The 18,031-nt window shown below is 45.9% G+C and overlaps 1 pseudogene; it reads right to left on the reverse strand.

Annotated features, from left to right (window-relative positions):
• Positions 1–13,426: 13,426 nt before the first annotated feature.
• LOC142422615 (small ribosomal subunit protein uS9-like) lies at positions 13,427–17,223 on the reverse strand (annotated as a pseudogene).
• Positions 17,224–18,031: the final 808 nt, after the last annotated feature.

The following is an 18,031-nucleotide window of genomic DNA, read 5'->3' on the forward strand; positions in this document are numbered from 1 at the left end:
TTAAGACCACCGGAAAACACATACTTCTGATGGTCACAGGAACTGAGACACCACTCCTCTATCCATGTCCTGGCAGGTCCGTCCACATGCAGATATGTCCACATACGAGTACCCGGCGTGATGACATCATTGTGCCAACCCCGTCACATACACCCCACACAAACACAGGTGTATGTGACGGGGTTGGCGCCACAATGTGCTTATGTGGACCAGTCACACATGTAGAGAGCAGCTGCCGTGTAGAGAGCAGCTACTGTGTAGAAAGAAGCTGCTGTGTTGAAAGTAGTAGTATTGGAGATAAAATGACACTTCATGAATTATAATTACATACTGTTTTTGTGATTAATCACTATGTTTTAATCATGTTCATTTTGTAACAATGAAAATACATTCTGCATATCAGATGTTTACATTATGATTCATAACAGTAGCAAAATTATAGTTATGAAGTAGCAATGAAAATAATTTAGGAAGATTGAGAACCACTGTTCCAGATGAAGATTGACAGGGTATGTCTGGTGATTTACTTCTGCAAATCAGCCAATGAAAATACAATGTCCCCATGGCACAGTCCCCACCCTGACGTGATGCAATTGCAGGGCTGGGCAGCGTTTCCCTCTGTGGTTCACAGGGTTGCCATGAATCAGGGACCACGTTGGCATCAACAGCATCTAGCAGCAACACAACATTGCACATTCATTTAAAATCGGCCAAGTTGTTAGAGATGTGAAAAACATTAGGAAGCGTGTGTGCCCCAGTGTGTAGGTGCATGTGTGTGTGTACATGTGCATGTGCATGCAATTGAGGGTGAGAACTTATGAAAATTTAACTTATGAACATCTGAGGAAGTGAAACATCAGGGAAGAAACTGGAGCCTGGAACTAGGCCTGCATCCAATGCCCTTTCCTCTGTGCCCTGCTTTCTTGATTCTCCTTCCCAATTGCCACCTGGACTTTAGGAATTGGCCCTGGGAGCTTGTCTGTGGGAGGGGAGGGGCCCCGCCCCCACCTCTTTTTCCTCTACTTTCCATCTGTCTCCTCTGTCTTTTGTGATCCCTACTGAGAGGCTCTTTTGGGGGGAGTTCAGTAGAAAACAAGTACTTTCCACAAACATTTTGAATATTTAAAATTCTGAGGCTGTTACTTTGAGGACTAAGGAGCATCTCCTTCGTCATGGTATTCTCCATCACCACACATGCATGTGAAAGTTGGCCGCTGCGTACAGAAGACTGAAGAAGAATCGATGCATTTGGATTGAAGTGTGGGAGAAGAATATTGAAAGTACCAAGGACTGCTAATAGGACAAATCCATGGTCAAAGTGCTCCTTAGAGGCAAGGATGCCGAGACCTCCTCTTACATACTTTGCGCATGTCAGGAGAGGTTGGTCCCTGGAGAAGGACATCATGTTAGGTTTTGGGTAGAGGGGCAGCGACAGGGAGGAAGACCCTCCAGGAGCTAGATGGACACAGTGGCTACAACAATGGGCGCAGGCATAGGAACAACTGTGAGGCTGCCGCTGGGTCAGGCAGCCGTGTTTCATTCTGTTGTGCATAGGTTGTTATGGGTTGGAACCGGTTTGATGACACACAACAACAACCACAACAATATTCTGAATAGCTTATTATTTCCTAGCCTACTGCCTAACAAACAGTGGGCACTCAAAGTATATATGGAATACATGATCAAGCCCCCCCAAAGAACAAACAAACAAAAAGCATTTGCCGTTAAGTTGGTGCCAACTCATGGTAACTCCACGTGTATCAGACTAGAACAGCATTCTACAGGATTTTCAATGGCTGACTTTTGGGAAGTAGATAACCAGACCTTTCTTCTAAGGCACCATTGAGTGGATGGAAACCTTTATTTTTTAAGTTAGCACCAAAGCAAGTTAACCTTTCGCACCACCTCGACACTCCTATTTGTGGAATAAGTGACTAGATATTATGATCTGTGCCGGTTACATAATCTCCTGTCAACTTGAGTGAAGGGGTGGAGTCCAGCCTGTCAATCAGATCATAGCCAATGAGGCCTCTCTGTGGGCATGGCCTTCTCCTGAAGATTCTGGGAACTCCTGTCTTCTTCCTCCTGGGAGGCGGGACACATATACTTTTTTGTGGGACATTCCTGTTGACAAGCCACATGGAGCCACACTGATGGCAGCCAGAGTCCTGGAGCTGGAGGAACCTCACAGAGATCCAAGCCAGCACTGAGATGCTTCCACAAGACTTTCCACCCATGGGCCTGTGTTGTTCCTGCATTAGGCATCATTGCATGTGTTGCATGAGTCTTAAGAGCAATTTATAGATTGGCATCAGACATATGGGCTAATATTGAACTTATGGACTTGATCTGGGATGTTTTCTTAATATACAATTACTCTTTGATATAAAGCTCTCTTTTACACACACATGGGTGTCAATGAATTTGTTTCCCAAGTCTACCTGGACTAACACATGATCACCTTTTATAATAAAGGAAACTGGTTTGGGGAAATGGAGTGGTACCCAAGTCAGTGGAACGATTCTACCTATGGCCCGCCAGGGCTTCTTCCAGAGGAGACCACCCTGGGAACCTGAGATATGATGAACAGAATTCAGCTCTCAGTAAGACTGAGGCAGAAGCCCAGATGAGTAGAAAATAGAAGGAGCCCCCTGAGCTAGCCGGCAGATCCGATCGTTCTGGAGCTCAGAGGTGGAGCTGCTCAGAGGCTGAGTTGAAACAAGGAGCCCCATGGCTCAGAAGCAAAACAGACCTGATCAAACACAATGAGACCGACTTATTGTGAAGGTTAGGGACTATGTCACCTAGACAGTCCTGGGTGGAGCTCAACCTATCAATTGCATTGCTGCCTGATGACAACTCCTTGGTGTCATAAGCCTTTTTGTACAAGAGAGAGAGACCAAGCAGAATGAAATTCTCTTTGGTCCTTTGCCTCTGCCAGAGCTAGATCTTGTGTCTGGTTCTTTGAGCTCAGGAGTTGTCAGCAGACCACTGACAGTAGATTCATTCAGCCAATTTTGGGCTTCTGCATCCACTAGCCTGTGCCTCCTGCCGTCTCTCCTTTGTCACCCTGGTCTTGTTCCTCGGTGGCCTGTTTCATTGCTTGCTGATCCAAGGAGCTGTCATTGGACTACTGATGGTGGATTCATTCTGCCAACTTTGGATCTCTGCATCCACCAGCCTGTGCCCCCTGCTGCCTCTGCTTCTTCATCCTGCTTCCTGTTCATCAGCTTGTGTGAGTCAGGAGAAACCTGACTTGAATCAGACTGTATTTACCTATTTCTCCAATTGTGTAAGCCATTAAATTAAAAAACAAAACAGTGTTACCTATTAGGAAGGATGGGGGAGGGGGAAATGAGGAGCTGATATCAAGGGCTCAAGCAGAAAGAAAATGCTTTGGAAATGATGATGGGAGCATGTGTACAAATGTGCTTGACATAATGGATGTATGTCTGGGTTGTGATACGAGCTGTAAGAGCCCCCAATAAAATGATTTAAAAACAAAACAGTTTGGGGGGGAGCAAACAACAACAACAACAACAACAAACAGTTTTACCTATCATGCAACTCACCAGTTCAATCACATCAAGAAGAGATGTACAGTTACCACCACAATCCGTTTTAAAACATTTTTTTATTCTTGTCCTCACCATTGTTAGCTCTCCATCTCCTACCCACCCTCCTCTGCCATACTTCCATGGAGCCATTAATCCAGTCCCCATACATTTGCCTTTCCTGCACTTCACATACAGAAGAACATGAAAAGCAAAATAAAACACAAACCCCAAAAGCAAAAATCCCAAACTAACAACAATAACAAAGTCAAACAAGTAAAACCCTCCAATGAAAAGAAAGCTGAAAGTATTAAAAACCAGAACACATTTAAATGGAGCATAAGGGAGATCAAATGACAGGGTGCTAAATGTTAACTGCATCTGTAACCATCAACATGCATTTTGCAAGACGGCAAGGCTGTTCGCATGCCTGGTTCATGGTCAGAGGGTGGAAGCCACTTTTGGGGCATAAATCTCTTTCTGGATACAACATGCACAAGCATCACTACTGCTTGCTTCTCTGGAGAACCCAGCCTAAGCCATTTGGTACCAGGAGTGGTTCCAGAGTTGACACAATCTAACCATCTCAGTTCCAACAATACAACATAGCTAACATTTGTTGCATCCTTCCATTGGGCTATGTACGTTACATGTCTTAGCTTGCTGAATCCCCCTAATGAAATCACCAAGGCAGGACCTACTCACATTGGCCCCATTTTACAGAAGGGCAGGGGGTGGGGGATGAGACCCAGAGGGATGCTGCTTAAACCAGTCCGCAGAGAGACTTGAGCCCAGTTTTGTCTCACGGTGCATGACCCACAGTCACATGGTTTCTGTGCTTAGAGGACCCTCTGCTTGGTGGACTGCTCTGCCCTGGCTTTCTTGAGATCTGTACACATTTTCAGCTCTATAGTCGTTTTGTTCTGGATTCTGCAAATTACATCGTTGGTTCTAGGCTGAGCCTGGATTCCCTAGATAGTACAAACGGTCAGGACACTCAGGTTGGAGGTTGGAGACCATCCAGAGGTACCTTGGGAGGAAGGCCTGATGCGAAACCTCAGCCAGTGGCCATCTGCCGGCCTACAGGGCCACTGACACACACGGCGTCTCCACGTGTTGGAAGCAACCCCCGGCGATGGATGGTGCTGCTGATGGTGGTGCCAGCGGCTAAGCTGTCCTGCGTTTGTATTCGGTACTCACAACAGCCCTGTGGGAGGGGCCCTGCCAGCAGCCTTGTCTCAGAGCGGGCCAGAACAGACAAAGCTGTGGCCTCTGAGCGGGACATGTGGGTCCGAACCTCAGGCAGGGAGTTCAGAACCTGATTATTGTGCCCCCCTAGGAAGGGCTGGGGCTCCCCTGAACTCTCAGCTCTTCTCAGCATGCCAGAGCACCTGACACCCTCCCGAGGACCAGCCAGACCCCACTTACCAGCCAGTACGAGGAAGAGCCCCAGCAGCAGACAGCAGGGAGGCGATCGGGCCGGCATGTCAAGGGCACACCGCACTGCTGTTCCGCTGTTGAGTGGGCGCTCGAGTCTGGGAGCCAGGATGTCTGCTGTTCTCTTGGCCAGGGCTACTTGGGGGAACTGTTTTTACCGCATCATGAGAAGCCTCTGGTGCAAGAGGAAGGAGTCAGGCCAGGAATTTCCTGCTTCTGTGTCATGGCAGTGGTTCCTGTAAGTCATCGTCAATACTGTAAGAACCCCGGGCCCCAAGCCCTGTCCTTGGCACCAGGAGGGGCAGGGGCCTGGATCTCCGAGGCGGGATTGTTCCGAGTGTTAGAGATGCAAGGCGCAGTGTCATTTCTGCCCCAGCCCAAAGTGATGGAGTCGGGCCACGCCACAGGGATGGAAGATAGACATCAGCACTTGGTGGGAGGAGCTTCAAAGTCCTGTAGTAACCGGCAGGGATACCCCAAGTACCTCCCAGCCACCAAGTCAGTTCTGACTGAGAGTGACCCTTAGGACACAGCAGAATTTCCCCTTTGGGTTTTTGAGGGTTTGTGCAAGCAGAAGGGCTCATCTGGTGGTTTTGAATTGCTGAACTTCTGGTGAGGAGTCAAGGCCATCGCCAGGGCTCCTGGCTGTGGATAGAGGCAGGGAGTAATGATCAGTTGGCCTTTCGATCATTTATCTACCACAGGCTCCTCAAGATTCATTAGTCACAGGATTCTAAATCTCCTTTCCAGGGGTCTTGACACCAGGGCTAAAGGGGTCCTGGTGGCCTCGCTGGCCACGAACTGAGCTGCGCACCCTAAAGTCAGCATTCCGAACCACCAGTCGCTCCTGGGGGGAAGGAGGAGACAGCTCCATAAAGATGTGAAGATTTCATGTCTTGGAAACGAGGAGGAGAGTTCTACTCTGCCCTACAGGGTCACTATGAGTCCGAATCGACTCGATGCCATGAGATTTTGGATACACGCAGTCTTATTTATCTAGTACTGCTGGGAAAGAAGTGCTGCTGGGGTGGGGGGCGGGGGTTCGGGTGCAGTAGTTAAGCACTGGGCTGCAATCAGCATGGTCGGCAGCTTGAAGCCACCCGTATCGCCGAGGGAGAAAGACTGGGCTTTCTACTCCTGTGAAGTTTTTCTTTTCTTTCTTTTGAGTTGCAACAGACATGCATCAAGTGAGTGTTTTTAAAGCACAAAAATCTGTTTCCCCACACTTCAGCTAGACACTCTGGAGTCAGGATGGGTGTGGAACCATCTGGTGCCATCTGGTGACACTACTGACCTTTTGTATGAGAGAGAGAGAGGGAGAGGGAGAGGGAGAGGGAGAGGGAGAGGGAGAGAGAGAGAGAGAGAGAGAGAGAGAGAGAGAGAGAGAGAGAGAGAGAGAGAGAGAGAGAGAGAGAGAGAGAGAGAGAGAAATTCTCTGGTCTGTTGCCTTCTGCTGGAGCTAGACCTTGCATTTGGTCTGTGGCATGCACACCAGGAGCCAGCGGTGGACTGATGATGGGTCATTACGCCAACTTTGGATGCCTATTCCCTCTGCATCTGCCAGTCTGCCCCCTGTCTCTGCTTCCTCATCTTACTTCCTGCTCATCAGCTTCCATGAGTCAGGAGAAGCCTGTCTGCATGCAGCTACTTCTACAATTGTGTAAGCCACTTTTGGATAGGAATTTCTTTCCAGCTACAGCACATGCAAACGTGACTCCTTTGCTTCTCCTAGAGAAGCCAACCTAACACACACCGATTCTGAGGCTGGAAGTGTGAATTCCGTTTGCCAGCCCGGGGGAAGGCACTCTCTGTGTGCAGTGATGTGGGGACAGGAATCCTTGCCCTCGCTTCTCCAGGGTTCTTTTTGGTGCTCCCTGGAGATCACCAAATGGTGTTTTTCTTCCCCCTGTTTGTGCTTGCTTGTCTCTGCCCCTAATTTGCAATTTTTATATCTCCAAAGCAGTTGGATCTGAGGCACACTCTCCCCTGACATGGCTTCATCAGCTTCGCAAGGAAAACCTCTTTGCAAATGAACTGATACCCACAGGCGATGAGTGACTCCAAATCATCTTTTTGAGTGGGGGGACACAACACCCTATTAAGAGTCAACCATAAAATATACGGACTTTGGGCCTCTGTTTAAACCCTGCCTCAACACAAGAACACTTTGATTTAACAACTTGGCATTCTGTGATGCTCACCCTCCCGAGATGATCACTGAAGACAAAATGGTTGCACAAGCATATGGTGAAGAAAGCTGATGGTGCCCGGCTATCAAAAGATATAGCATCTGTCTTAAAGGCTTGATGTTAAACAAGTGGCCATTTAGCAGAAACCATAAACAAACACATATTATTGAGAATTGAAGCAGAGACCCAAAACCCATCTGTAGACAATATGACATCCCCTCACAGAAGGTCATAAGGAAGGATGAGTCAACCAGGGTGCATTACAGCACCGATGAAACACACACTATTCCTCTGGTTCCTTGAAGCTTCCACCCCCCGCTATCATGACCCCAGTCCTGCCTTTCACTTTGGGCTGGACACTTTATCCTGTGCATTGGTCAGATAAGATCCAAGGACACACAGGGCCCAGGCCAGATAAACCCCTCAGGAGTAGATATGGGAGTAATGATTGACATATATCCACCCGCACCCCCTCCGAAGGGGACAAACAACAGCAACCATGGGGGAAGGGAGATGGTGGTTCGTGTAAGACATGAAAATAATGATAACTTATAGTTTATCAAGGGGCACAAGGGTGGGGGGGGAGGGAGGGGAAAAAGAAGAGCTGATACCAAGAGTTCAAACAGAAAGTAAATATTTAGAAAATAACAATGGCTACATATATACAGATATGCTTGATATAATTGATGTATGGATTGTTATAAGAGCTTCAAGAGTGCCCAATAAAATGATCTTGGGGGGAAAAAAAAGAATTAACCATAGTCACCAGTTTCTTGGGCCTCTTTCTGAATATATTCTTAACTATTGCTCTGGGGCCAGGTTGGGCATGTCCCTTCTCTGAAGCCTGGGGCCTCCTGGGCACTCTGGGAAACAGACTCTCAGGAAGTGTTTCCTTCTGTCCTGGGAATTCCTAAACATACCCGGGGCTTCTAATCTATTCCATTTCCACATCACTTGAGGGTTTGGGCCCCATCACACTGCCCGGCCATGGCATCTCCATCCCAGCCCTTCTCCTCCCTGTTTCCTTCTTGCCCTCCGCTAGATCACAAGAGGGATGGTCTCCCCTTCGGCCCTCTGCTAGAGGCTTTCCGACACCACAGCCCTCTTCTCTAGCACACAGCCTCCTCTGTTCTGGCTGGGATTTCTCAGGCTCCCTCCTCAAGGCAGCCAGTCTGTGGTGTAGCCTAAACCAGGAGAAGAATTCCAGGCAGAAATTGGATTACTGTGGGGGAGGACAGCCCCTTCTCCACACAGAAAAAGGCTCAACAATGCTATATTTGTCACACACATCTATATTGTCATCGTGCCATTGAGTTGATCCCGATCCATAGCGACCTTCTGCACAACATAACAAAACACCACTCCGTCCTGCACCAGTCTCACAATTTTTCCTGTGCTTGTGTCCAGGGTTGCAGCCACGGTGTCAGTCCATCTCCGTGAGGGCCTTCCTCTTTTTTGCTGTCCCTCATCTGCTGGAAATAGTGTGCACAGCATGCGGCTCACAGGAGTGGTGATATTTCTACTGGTCACACGAGTTGTGGTCCTATTGCTAGCATTGAGGAGCAGGTCTATGGTGTCCTCAAGAAGTCACCTGCATGAGTGTACACCTAAACTGATTGACCTTTTCAAGCAACCTACCAAAAACGGACTTTTGTTAAAATAACAGCATGCATGTTGTTCAATATGCAGTGGAAACAGATGTGAGCAAATACAGGAGATTTATTCAATTTCATCGGCAAGCAAACAAATAGCAGTAGAAAAACACCAGTGCTGGTGTTTTTCACCATCTGTGCTGAGCTCTGCTCTCTTCTTTATCTGAAGGTAGGAGAGACCGGGAATTTCATTTGCTAGAATCAGTTGGCGGAGTCACTCTGGATTAGGGTCTACCAAGCCTTACATTCAACTTGGAAGGTGAGAGAAGAAGGGAGGCATACCTGCTCCCCTGGCAATGGAGAGGGGCCAGATATGTGGACGTCATCAGATGGAAAATGGGGGACTTTACAGTGGCCTTGGCACTCCGACCTTTAAGTCACCTGGCTGTACACTGTGAGCAGCTATGGTCGTGGGTGGCAAGCTCCTGTCAGTATTTCAAGTTCCTGGGTCTCTAGGGGTGAACTTGAGGATTTCCGATGGCTCAGAAGTACCAATCCCAACGTTCCCATGAGAACAAAGCAGAAGTGCTTGGCTTTTTGGGAGCCAACCTTGCAAGACAGAGAGCATTGTTTCTGCCGTCTCTTCATCCGTGCGGGAGCCCTAGGTATCTCCAGAACACTGATACACCTGGGATCCTTGAACCTGACTTTCTGCTGTGTGCAACTGGCTCTGCTCTGCGGCTGTACTTGCCTTCCTTGTTCCCTTTTCTTATTTTATATTAAACCCAGGGTCTATGTATGATTGCTGCTGCTTCAGGTTTCTATTCGTTTATGGTTTATCTGTAGGAAAGGGCACGATATTAAATGCCCAGCTCAATGGAGTTTTAGACATTTTTTGAATGCATGCACGGTGTATCCTAAACCCTAGGGCATAGAAAGTTCTTTTCTTTCCCATCCTCTTCGATCTCTGTACCCAATCTGATTTCTATCACATAAGATAGTTAGTTTTCTTGGCTCTCTCTCTCTCTTTTTAATTTAACAGTTTTATTGACATATAATCCGTAAATCATACCATTCAATAGCTCAATCAGGTTTTGTTTGTTCTTGAATTTCATGTAAGATCCTTGGGTTGCACCAGTGGCGTGTGCCTGGCTAGTAACCTAAAGGCTTATGGTTCAGACCCACCGATGGGCACCGCAGCCGGAAGATGATGTGCACCTGTGAAGCCCACAGTCAAGAAAATCCTATAGAATGGCCCTTTTCCGTAGCACCCGGGGTCGCCTGGAGTCCAAATGGACTCAACCACAGGAGTGTGGGGTTTTGAATTTCACATAAGTGGAATTACGCTGTGTCTGACGTCTAGCTTCTTTTATTCAGCATCAAGTGTTTAAAATAAATTTTATTTTATAATTTAATCATTTTATTGGGGGGGCTCTTACAAATCTACGACAAGCCATCATTCAATTGTATTAAGCACACTTGGACATATGTTGCCATTAACATTGCCAAAACATTTTCTTTCTACTTGAGCCCTTGGTATCAGCTCCTCTTTTTCCCCTCCCTCCCTTACCCACCTACTCTCATGAATCCTCAATAAATTATATAGTATTGTTGTTATTTCGTGTCTTACACTGTCCGTTGTCTCCCTTCACCCACATTTCTGCTATTTATCCCTCTGGGAGGTGGGCTATATATTCAACCATGTGATGGGTTTCCCCTCCCCCTGACTCCCTCTCCATCTCTCTACCCTCAGGATGTCACTACTCCCACTACTGGTCCTGAAGGATTTAAAAAAAAATCATTTTATTGGGGGCTCGTACAACTCTTATCACAGTCCATCCATCCATCCATCCATCCATCCATCCATCCATCCATCCATCCATCCATCCATCCATTGTGTCAAGCACATTTGTATATTTGTTGCCATCATCATTCTCAAAACATTTGCCTTCGACTTGCCCGAGGGCTTTTATCTCTTCTGAATCCCATGTGTTGAGAGCTCTCATAGCATCAAATCTGTGAGCTTCATCCACTCCATTGAATGTCACATTGAGCTCATTTTTATTTTATTATCATTGCTTTCAGTTTTATTTTGAATGTTATATCATTGACTTGATCTGTTTTGCTATCAGCAGTCATGCTTGTTTCCTATTCGGAGAATTGCAGGATCACATTTTTGTTCATTTTCCACTGCATTGCTGTAAGTTTTTCTTTCATTGTTTTGTTTTCCTTTTGAGCATTTTGAAAGAATGATAGATTCACTAGAAGTCATGAGATACACTGACAGCATACCCTTTCATCTTCCCCAGGGTTACATTGTATATAACTGTACCAGTACTAGTTCCCCTTGCGTCTGCTCTGACTTGTATCATTCCCCGGTGAGGCAATGTTGAGGAAACTCACAAGGTTCAAGCTTTTGGAGCCCAGTCCTTTTTTAGGATACATTTGCCAACCTGCTCTCAAGTCAGGATACCTCTGGAGTAGCACATCTGTTACAGGTTTATTGTGCCAACTAGGCTTTCATAGTGGGCAGAATTTAATCAGGTTACAGCTTGATTGGAAGGTGAACGAGATTAATGCTTTCTGAGACTAGCCCCTGCTTCTCTTTCTCCCTGGTGATAGCACCATCATGCTACTGCATCGAGCTAATCTTTTGCCTCAATCGTGTGCTGCACTACCTGTAGGTCAAGCCAACCCATGGATCATGTTGCTGTGCATCACTAGAGCTTGAGGTTCCTTCGATGCCTGCTGAGTCATGCTGCTGGTGGATTATGTCACCACACATGCACTAGAGCTTGAGGCTCCATCAGGGCATGCTTCCTTATGATCCCTTGAAGCTGACTGTTGCTGCCACACCCTGCCATTTGCTGCCTGCTGGCTGACCCTGCTTATCTTGCCTGAGGGCAGATTCAGCTGTCTACTTCCTTGACCTTGGACCAGCAGGCAGTGGGAGTTGAAGGACCTTCAGTATATTAAGTGTTCCACAAAAGTGAGTTGAACTGAACCCTCTGTACTGCTGTGTGGACCAATTAACTTTGATATTCCTTATCTCTATATAAATCTATCTATCTATCTATCTATCTATCTATCTATCTATCATCTATCTATCTATCTCTAAGTGTTCTGGTTTTGTTTCTCTAGAGAACCCTGCCTAACATAACATCCTAGCAGGGAGACATTTGCTAGAGCTCATGAAGTTTACTACCCAGTCTGTGGAAGACACTCTTGTTTAAATCTCTCCTTTCTTATCTCGTTAAGAGAACCTCAGTTCTGTCCAGCAATGGGTTTCAGTAGATGTTATGCTTTCCCCAGCCCCAGGAGATGGAATTTCATTGGTTCAAGCTAGTTATTGCAGCCTTATCCCCAGACCAGTGATGGGATTATCAGTGAAGGGGTAGAGTCTAGTCTGTCAATCAGATCATAGCCAATGAGGCCTCTAAGGATTCTGGGAAATCCTGATTTTCCTCCTTGGTGGTGGGAAACTATCTGCTCACACCCAGGGAGACATAGCAGCTGACAAGACGAATGGACTACTCTGATGCAGAGACCCCTGCCAGTGCTGAGGTGCTTCCAATGCCCCTGGATCCAAAGACTTTCCACCCACTGGCCTGTGATCTTCTATATTTGCTATCATTGCATGTGTTTTGTGAGTCTGAAGAGGACTTTATAGATTGGTGTCGGACATATGGGCTAGTATTGGACTTATGGACTTGATCTGGACTGGGCTGGAATGTTTTCTCAATGTTTAATTGCTCTTGTATATAAATCTCTTTCTTATACACATATATGTGTTCATGGATTTGTTTCTGTAGTCTACCCAGACTAACACAGGACACATGTTGAGATTCTGACCAGCTGTAAGTTGGAACTTGTGGTAGTTACATAATCTGGTGTCAATTTGAGGATTAAGAGTGTAGGGGTGGAGTCTAGTCTGTCAATCTGGAGATAGCCAATGACACCTCTGTGTGGGCATGGCCTTCTCCTGAGAATTCTGGGAACTGCTGTCTTTTCCTTCTTGGAGACAGGAGCCACTTCTCTCTCTTTGCTCACTCTATGAGAGACCCTCTACTAACAAGAGAGATGTCACTATGCTTATGGATCCTGTGCCCTGGGAACTGGAGAAGCCACATGGAGACCCCTGCCAGCACTGAGATGCTTCTACCACCACTGGATCCAAAAGACTTTGCACCCACTTGCCTGTAATAGTCCTGCATTTGGTGTCATTATGTGTATTTTGTGAATCTGAAGAGGACTTTATAGATTGGTATTGGGTATGTGGGATAATATTGGACTTATGGACTTGATCTGGAATGGGCTTGGATGTTTTCTCAATATTCAATTGCTTTTGTATATAAAGATTCTTTACTATACATATGAGAGTGTCCATAAATTTGTTTCTCTGGTCTACCCAGACTAACACTGAACTAGAGGAGGACCTTACTAGTACTTAACTACCAAGATACATCACTCCATTCCTGAAAAATTACATCACTGCCCAAACAATGAGATCACTGAGAGTCATGGCCTTGCCAAGCTGATACATAACTTTCATCATCATGGCCAATGTTACTTTTGCCTCCTGCCCTGGCATTAATTCCTATCAGATGAATGTCATTAACATACAAAGTAATTGGACAGTGATTTTAAAAAGCTATTTTCTTTTTTTTTCTTCCCAGAACTTCTGTTTATTATAAAGGTAGAGCCCTTCCTGGAGGTGGGCTTATCGGTAGGGTTTCTGGTAGCGAGCACGGGCGCCTGGGCCACGGAACTTCGTGGACTCGCAGCGCCGGGGGTCAGCTACCAGCAGGGTTCGGTCATCCTGGATGAGAATGTCCTTGATTTCCTTCTTGGAAGCCTCGTCCACGTATTTCTGGTCAGACGCCACCAAGGCTTTGGAGATGGGTTGGCGGATTGCATAAATCTGAGCCACGTGGCCACCACCCTTCACCCGGACTCGGATGTCCACACCAGCAAACCGCTCTTTCCCCAGAAGCAGAACGGGTTCCAGAAGCTTGTACTGCAACGTACGAGGCTCGATCATCTCCAGGGGCCGCCCGTTCACCTTGATGAGGCCGTTGCCCCGTTTGCAGTGCGCCTGCCCGAACACCTGCACGGACTGCAGAGGACCCTTGGACCGCAGGGCTGGCGGCTTAAGAGATCCTCACCGCGCAGCGCAGCAACCGGAAAAACTAAAAAGCTGTTTTCATAAACTCAAAATATGGGATAATAACAGTCAGTAAGTAAGGAAGAGGTGTAAATTTATATATTAACCCATATCACTATAACACATCTTTACATTTTTTAGCGTTATCATTATATAATTCACAAACCATAGCATTCACACAAGTAAAGTGTATTCAGGAGTATTTTTCTAACTCCTCATATTTTGCTTTGAAAGGACATTGTGTTAGTCTGGGTATGTTAGAGACACAGATCCACAGAAACTGATGTATAAGAGAGTTTTAAATAAAGGTTAAGTGAATATCAAGTAAACATCCCAACCCAGTGCTGCCCAAGCCCACAAGTCCAACATTAACCCATTAACCCACATGTCCAACACCGATCCACAAAGCCCTCCTCCACCTCACAAAACAGACATGATGATGCCAACTGCAGGAAGAAAGCCAAGTCAGTGAGTGTGTAAGCATCTCAGCACTGACAGGGGTCTCCACACGGCTGCTCCAGCACCCAAGGTTGCATCGGGGTAGATCCATGTGGCTTCTCCTCTGGGATGTCTTGCAGGAAGTGAGCCTTGCCAGTCGAAGCATGGAACTGGCTAAGGCAGCTGCACCCTGGTCTGACCATCAGAAAGCAAGAGACCTGAGAACTTGAAAGGGAAGGCTCACTGATCCATTTATCTCTCCGCCCTTCAATTAACCCCACATGTGTTTGTTGTCCAGGTTGGAACAATAAACTAACTACCTCAGATATGTCCCAGGGAAATGTATCTTGACATTCACAGTAACTGCATGTTAAATAAAGGCAAACCATAAGTTAGAAATTAGGTACCATCATTCATGTATCTACTAATTTGTAACAGTGAAGAACAGATGACATGATAGTCAATACAAGAAAACATATTCTTACAAAAAAGTGAATAGACATTCAAGTGGGGATTAAGAGAAGCAAGACTGCCTCACCTGAGCTGTGTGGTCTTCTCCAAGTGAAAATTGCAGGCAATAGAACTATTGTGCTTTGGGAAGAAGAGAAAGAATTAATTTGCTGCAGCCTCCAGAGAGGCAGTTTTTTTAGGTACTGATGACGACCCACCATTGTCTGAAGAAGATGAAATGGCAAATAACACGCAGGCTCTCCAATGCAGAACAAGTGCAGCAAAACTTCAAAGAAAAAAAAGAGGACCTGATGTGAGGGGCTTAAGTGGAGAGCAAATGCCTTGAGAATGATTGGGGCAGGGAATGTATGGATGTGCTTTATACAATTGATGTATGTATATGTATGGCTGGTGATAAGAGTTGTATGAGTCCCTAATAAAATGTAAAAAAAGAAAAGAGGAGAAAAAATGATTAGGGCAAAGACTTACAGATGTGCTTTATACAATTGATGTATGTATATGTATGAACTGTGATAAGAATTGTATGAGCCCCAATAAATTGTTAAAAAAAAAAGTGACTCGGTACCACCTGGTGACTAAAGACATTACACCATAGCCCATAATCCAGGATAAAGGGTGCCACAGAATAAAACAGCCTCGAGACTTATGGGAAGATGGCTCCGAGTTAGCCCCCCTTCTTCTCTTCCCTCTCCTGCCTTTCCAAACAAGAGCTTGACTCTCCCTCGATGTCTCCAAACTCCGCCAGCCCAGTTAGCAAGAGATGTACACCATCTTGTAAGACTGTGGATAGCTACCTGCAGCCGTGCTGTTCCCTCCAACAACATTACCTTGCCAACCCGGGAAAAATGTAGCTGCTAGCTGGAGCTCCGGAGCAGGCTGGAGATGCGGAGCAGGCTGGAGATGCGGAGCAGGCTGGAGTTGCGGAGCAGGCTGGAGATGCGGAGCAGGCTGGAGATGCGGAGCAGGCTGGAGATGCAGAGCAGAGCCCTTGTCTTCCCTCGGCTGTGGATACCGAGCCAAGTCAGTTTCCAGGGACATCCTCAGTCGATGGCAGCAAGGTAGACAAACTGTCTGCCCTTACATCCTCCTCCAAACCCAAACATCAGAAATATAACCAGTGTAACCCCAGACAACAACAAGAAAAGAGTCATTCCAAATTGTTTATAATTTCTCTGTACTGATACCCAAAACAACCAGTAAAATACCAGTTACCAATTAAAAAAGTGAATCATCTTACTAACATGCAGAGCGCATTGGAAAGCGGATCGTTGCAGATGCAGTTAGGTTAACACTTAGCACCCTATCATTTGATCTTCCTTATAATCCATTTTAGTTTGTTCTAGGTTTTAATATTTTCCGCTTTATTTTCAATTGAGGTTTTTATCTGCTTTATTTTGTTATTCTTGTTAGGTTTTGTTGTTGTTTGTATGTTTTTAAATGTTTTCCTGTATGTGAAATCCAGCCTAGGTATATCTATAGAGACGGTGATTGGAAGTATGGTCCCTTGAGGGAAAAGCAGGGGAGGCTGGAGGGAAACGGAGCACTAATAAGGAGGCGCACAAGACTGAAGACAATGTTCTAAAATGGATTGAGGTGGTGATTGTACAGCTCTTCTTGATTGGTTGAACTACTGAATTGTATGATATGTGAGTTATATGTCAATTAAATGGTTCAGAACAAAAAGAAATGTATAGACCTAGAAGGAAGAAATGTCAAGCAGCAAGAACTTCACATGTTGATGTTTTTATTTAATAAAGATGTCTCTAATTTTGTGGCCGAAAATATGATGATCTGAAATGTAAATCCTCACCGCATTCACAATAAAAAGTTTTAAAAAATGTAACGTAACTGATACATTCATTGTAAACTATTTAATATTGAATATATTTTAAAATGTAACTTTTTTGAATTAGAAAAAGTTCCCTAGACTGTATTTCCCCCTTTCTCAGCTAAGCTCCCTGAGAAAGAAGGAAGCAGCTGAGAGGGCAGGGAAGGGCATTGCTGTGGGAAACAGAAGATGCTTCTACCCTGGTTTCCTGAGTGTCTGCACTGGGGCTCACCCTAAAGGCAGAAGGAGGGCACACCCTGCTCTGTGAGGACAGACACAGCCCCCGACTGGGTCTTAATCCTCTGAACTGACCCCTGGATACCCTTTTCAGATCCTTGCTCAAGCCCCATTTCCCTCCTTAACTACACCTGAGATGAAGTGTCATCGTAGAAGATGTCAGGGTACTTGTGTGGAAATAAAATTCTTGGGTCATGCAAATGATTTGCATTCATCAATTAATGGGGCGGGGTTGGGGAATTGAGCATGAAGGGAAAACTTGGTGGTCTGCTTCTATAAAGACTGTAGCCAGCGAATAACCTTACTTTTTCATGCGCGGGAAAGCGGATTGTTTCAGATGCAGTTAGGTTAACACTTAGCACCCCATCATTTGATTTCCCCCACGATCCATTTACATTGGTTCTAGTTTTTAATGTTTTCTGCCTTCTTCTTGATTGAGGTTTTCATCTGTTTTATACAGTCATTGTGTTAGTGTTTTAAACATGTTTTTCTGTAGATGAAGTCCAGGATAGGCAAATCTGTAGCCGGTGACTGGATTAATGGTTCCTTGGGGTTGTGGCAGGGGAGCTTGGGGGGAGATGGGGAGCTCATAACCATGAGCACAAGAATGAAGAAGCTATTCTAAAACTGATTGTGGTGATGACGGCACAACTCTTCTTGATGTGATTGAATGATTGAATTGTATGCTATGAGAATTACAGGCCAATAAAACTGTTGGGGAAAAAGATGATAGTCAAGTCAACTTCATAGAGCATAGATAATATAAAGTCAGTAGAAAATAAAGTAAACTCTATGTAATACACATGCTGTTGCCATGAGCCTGATTCGACTCAAGGGCCCCCCCCCTCTCTCTTTTTCTGGCATCTCTCTGTGTGTGTTTGTGTATGTGTGTAAGCGGGTGGAATAGACATGTATGCTCTTCCTTGACATTCAGATGAAACCACTTGACCTTGAGCCTGTGTCTAGACCCAGTTGTGAGCACCACTTCATTCTATCTCCTTGAAGCCAGAGGCTTCTTTCACCTTGAGCTGAAGCCCTGAGCATTCTGCAGGATGGAGGGTGGAGGCCTCTGGTCCTGAGCAGCCCCTTGTGGCCCAGGAGGAGGTTCACAAAGAGAAGGA

This window comes from Tenrec ecaudatus, chromosome 12 (assembly GCF_050624435.1).
Source record: "Tenrec ecaudatus isolate mTenEca1 chromosome 12, mTenEca1.hap1, whole genome shotgun sequence".
Lineage (NCBI taxonomy): Eukaryota > Metazoa > Chordata > Mammalia > Afrosoricida > Tenrecidae > Tenrec > Tenrec ecaudatus.